General features: G+C 38.2%; 1 long non-coding RNA gene across 1 annotated transcript in view; it reads right to left on the bottom strand.

Annotated features, from left to right (window-relative positions):
• Positions 1-623: 623 nt before the first annotated feature.
• Positions 624-5,071, bottom strand: part of LOC137975026 (uncharacterized) — an 8,646-nt gene continuing 4,198 nt past the window's right edge. The window contains exon 3 of the long non-coding RNA XR_011117534.1: positions 624-768. This is a non-coding gene — a long non-coding RNA (uncharacterized lncRNA). The remainder of the gene's footprint in view (positions 769-5,071) is intronic.

Here is a 5,071-nt window from a genome sequence, read left to right as displayed (position 1 = left end):
GCAATATAGAGAATACGTCAAATGGAACCTTGTTTGATAAGAAATGGTTTGTAACCATTCGCCTGAAGAAAGGTAAAAACAAATATGGAGAATTCCAATGGGCAGCAGTAGTATTACCGATACAATTGTTACAATGAACAGAGTCGTGGTCAGTTTTCTTTCTCTATTGATGGCACATTGATGTTGAGGATGAGTTCCACAGTAAATTTTAAAAACGATGGACGAGTAAGAAAGAGGGATAATTAAAAAAACACCAATTAGGGACAAGGCGTTGGCGAATTTCAGGGGATAGAAAAAAATGATGGCTGTATACAGCGCAGCTGTAAACCAAACACCCGTAACAGCTGCTCCAGACATACTTTTTTCGATGAGGCGATGCTTGAATGGACGAAAAGTTGCGTGCATCCGCTCCAACGAAATAGCAACAAGGCTTGCTACAGAGGCTGTTGGAAAGAAGTTCGCCAAAGGTGAAAAAACTTTTGAGATCTCAGATCTCCAAAAGGAACAATCCTTACCCAATTCCAAAAGCTTAACGATCAAGGTGTATGAAACAAACATGTCTGCAACCGCCAGGTTGATCACCAGGTACATGCTACCCTTGCGAGGGCTTCGCTCTTTTAGGAAAATAATGATTGCAAGGGTATTCATGGTCACGATAGAAACAGCTTCGATGTTAAGTACTGTCAGCCAGGCAATGCACTCGGATGAAGAAATGGGCACGAAATTTGGAGTCACTGTTCTGTTTTGGTGATGAGAATCATTGGCCATCTACGTGAAGAAAGAAAACAACGATTAGAACATTACTGATTGGCTGAGAGAAATGCAGTTTTTAGGTAACGAAATACAAAAGAGACGAAAGAGGTAATTCAGCCAAAATAGAGGTAACAATCCAAGCATTCTGATTGGCCAATGATCACAGATAGCCAATCAAATGTCAGTCCTCTGTACAATTAGCATCAGTTTTCTGTTTATTTTCTCCCTGTATATTATCAATAAGTAGCCACAACGTTTTTTTTTTCGGACAATTTGAAAAAGTAAACACTGGTAAATTGAAGACCTCTGGGCTCGTGCATTTTAGTTGGTTTTTAAAAAAACTCACCAACTTTTCTTGTCCCAAATTGCACGAAAACATCGTGATCATTCGTATACACACAATCTTTCTTTGCACTTGGTATTAGTAACATTCCGCGCAAAAATGTATTTCATTATGATCGATTGATAAAGAAGCTGAAAATGAAGTAACACAGAGAGAACCAATAAAAGCGGCCTCTAAGTGGCGCATTGACAACGACGCTTGGACGCTTATCTTTGAGAAGACAATGATGGGGAAAGAGCTTCAGTTTCAACACTATGCACACATTTCTGGGTTGTTTTACCGAGTTTGTCTGCTAAATGTCTTGTAAAAGCACCTACAAAATCATTGACTTTTGTTTACGTTCTATCTTACAGGATCCTTATAATCTGCCCAAAATGCTTCGATGCTGTTATACGTCCCTTTTATAATTACTGAGAGATGGAAAATAATTTCTACCACACGTTTGTCAAAGAGCGGAAATCGAAATGTTTCGACTATATATGTATAGGTTTCGAAACTTGGCTATTTTCTATAAACGATATTTGCCAATAATTTGATACATATAGACTACATTCTTTATTTGTCGAGTCCTTTAACTTTTCAAGTCCAAGTTCAAGATCATAAAATCCCGCCTATACGTTGCCGGTAAACTCCGTTTTTAGGTTGAATCCGTTTTAAGCTAGTTTAAATCGGTGATCCTCTTTTTACCTAGGGCGAATACGCACTCAGATGATTACAGAAACTTTTTTGGAGTCTAAACTAAGCCTAGGAAAAAAATAGGGTCAGGCTAGAGTTAGTTTTGGTGTTTATAATGCCTATAAACCATAGAAACCTGTGGTCTATTGCTTTGATATAATAATTCAGAAGACGCGCGATTTTTCCATGAGTTTGCTGGCACAATAAAACATATAGCTGATTGACCAATCAGAGCGCGCGCATTGATTTGGTTATTATATAAATATGTATATACCAATCATTATCTTGTGAAAATTTTAATGTTACGCTCCGAGTATGGCTGAAGATGATGTTTGAAGCATCGAAACATCTTCCTTAAACTCAAAAGTGTGGTTGTATTTTTAAAAATATTAGTAACACTTGTGCCATCCAGACCATTTCCAAAAGTAATTAATGAAAACAATTGTGTTGGGTTGCGCATGTTCGTCGTTGTGGTGTAGTGGTGAAGACACAGCTCAGGACTATAGTAGTGAGCTCGATCACCGTTAAAGGGGCTAGGTCACGCTATTTTAGGTAATTTTGTTTAATTTTGTTAATTATGAGCTCTAAACGTCAAATTGGCAGAGCAAGAGTCTTTCATTTGCAAAATCACGGCCACATAACAACTGAGAATGATTTTGCAGCTGTGTAAATGACATTTTGATATAGACTGATATAAATTTGAAAAAAGGTGGGCCGACGTTTTTCAAATTTACCCAAATTCAATCCATTTCAATCCTCTCCAGTTTTTCCACCATGTCCCTTCTTGGCTTCCCTGTGTTTTGTTAGAGTTTTCCTATAGTTTTGAACAGTTATTTTGATATTTTAGTTAATTCTATGACCATTCGATCAGTGCTGAAATTGCCTAAAATTGCGTGACCTAGCGCCTTTAAGTGTACAGTACAGCTCTTTGTTCCCTAACTTCAAGTTGTTGTAGTGTTGAGACTAAATGGATCCGCGTAATGCAGAAACCGATAAGGTGATATGAAACATTAAGAAGATGTTGTGAGGCAGTGTGGCCCAGTGGTTAGGGCGCTTGCCTTGAGATCCGGATATCCCTGGTTCAAGACCCGCTCTGACCACTCGTTGAATTTGTTCCTGGTAGTCCCTGAACTTCCCAGCTGCACTTGTAAATAGCCAACTGGTTTGCCTCCGGCCAGTTGGGATTCTTAACTGTTGTTGTATTCTGTTGTTTTGTTGATTGTTTTTCATTGGCGTGACTTTAACATCTTCAGTTCCCAAGGCCTGCTCCCGTCTGACCTTGTAGCTCAGTCGGTAGAGCGGCGGAGATCTAACCCGAAGGTCGTGGGTTCAATTCCCACCCTGGAACAAGACAGGTGGTGGAATCTTAAAAGCGACGAGTAATGGACTTCGACAACAATTTGTCGCCCGTCGAGTTGAAATCAAAGTGAGCTGCATTTCTAAGACTTTACCAAGTGTGCTGTTATGTAGAACACTGAAACCAAATGGAAAATTCTCTGGTAACTTATGGGTTCAACAAAGACAGAGAACGAATCGAACACCTTAAGTGGATCTCTGATCAACTCTGCACAGTCTTCAGGTAAAAACAAAATTGGAAATGTGACAGCCAAGAATTATTTCAAAGAAAGCTTGTCGTCTATAATTATGCTTCATTATTCAAGGAAAAGGTTCTTCATGGAAACGGTTTGATCCTGAAATTTTAGTTTGTTGTAATATTGCGCATATTTGACACGATTGAGTTTTTTCTCTTCACGCACGTAATGAAATAGGAAGGGGTTTTTGCCTCTAATAGCAAATATGTTGTTTGTTTCAAAAAATTGTTCGCTGGAAAAGGTGGCCTTTATGAATTCATCATGTTTTATGATATGTGTGCTGGATAGTTTTTATGGCAATAGCAAAGCATTTTCTTGTTATTCAAGGAAAAGGTTCTTCAGGATAGGGTTTGAACCTGAACTACATGGTAATTTGACACGATTGAGTTTCTTGTCTTCACGCACGCAATGAAATAGGAAGAGGTTCTCGCCTCTAAGAGCAAATATGTTCTTTGTTTCACAAAATTGTTCCTGGAAAAGGTGGCCTTTATGAATTCATCATATTTTATAATATGCGAGCTTAACTGGATAGTTTTTTATGGCAATAGCAAAGCATTTTCGTGTCAAAATGAGGTTAGCGTTTTTTTGTTGTGCTAACTTAATTAAATATAAATATACATTCTGCCTCGTGAGTTTGTTATTCTCGTTAACTAGCAATGGCGTCGAAAGTCATGTTGTTTGTTTCAGTAAAATGTTCCGCTGGAAAAGGATTCTGTGATATTTTCTGCCTTTGTGAATTATAATGTCATGTTGCGTATTGAATTTTCGAGCTTAAGTTTGAAACGTGATACGGGAGGATATTTTTAGTATTGCTCTGTAAGCAGGAAAGGTTTCATGAAAATATACAGGTCTGTTGGAAGCGTGCTTTGAGTTTCAACAAAATGAGCCCCAAAATCAGCAAAAAATTGTGACGCCGGTGAATAATAAAGTAGCTGCCATTTCCAAAATGATGGAATTACCTGGTGATAAATAACCTCGTCTTGGAGAGTAAATTTTTGACTTTGCAGAAACAATGGTGGGCGATTGTGATGTTTTGAATTCGCTCATTTACTGTCAAACTTTATAACACTTGACAGAAAAAGAAACTTACGAAAACCCGGTATCTTGCCATCATTTGACACAGATGCTTCACTGTCTGGCAACTAAACATGCCGCGGTAACTTAATCACGGCGCCCGCTGAATTCCGGCGATGTCACTTTCGATTTTGCGATTCATTTGTGCAGCCAAAACGTACAATAACAAAATTGAACGTAGCAAAACTCTCGCAAAATGTTTGTCGCTGATCGTAACTGTTTATATTCTATATTCACGGTTCAAAATTAATGTTGTTTTCATGTCGTAAATATGTTACTCTCGAGCGACGGTCCTGGAAACGTCTTTCTGCTCTTTCTAAAAACTGTGTATCAATATTTATTTACTTTTGCATCAATATTTGTTTTTGCATAAAGCAAGCTAACAAAATCTGTACCTTGAGAAGTTCGCATTTGTTAGCGTTAATAGTATTTTCGTTCCAATGCTTCTGTTTTACGAAGGGGTATATGTTTTTGGTCACCCATCCAGACACTATAAACCCCTCCAGAAAGGGATTAATTTTAGTAAACTTTAGTATTACAAAGCTGTCAGATGCTCAGAGGGCACGCTTAAACTTGTGGTGAAAAGAAGTTTATCAACATGTCAGCCCAGAAGCCAATGTTTCTCACTTCCCAT

Source organism: Montipora foliosa, chromosome 11, assembly GCF_036669935.1.
Source record: "Montipora foliosa isolate CH-2021 chromosome 11, ASM3666993v2, whole genome shotgun sequence".
NCBI lineage: Eukaryota > Metazoa > Cnidaria > Anthozoa > Scleractinia > Acroporidae > Montipora > Montipora foliosa.
The sequence above is the reverse complement of the archived record's forward strand: the minus strand, read 5'-3'. Positions and strand labels throughout refer to the sequence as shown.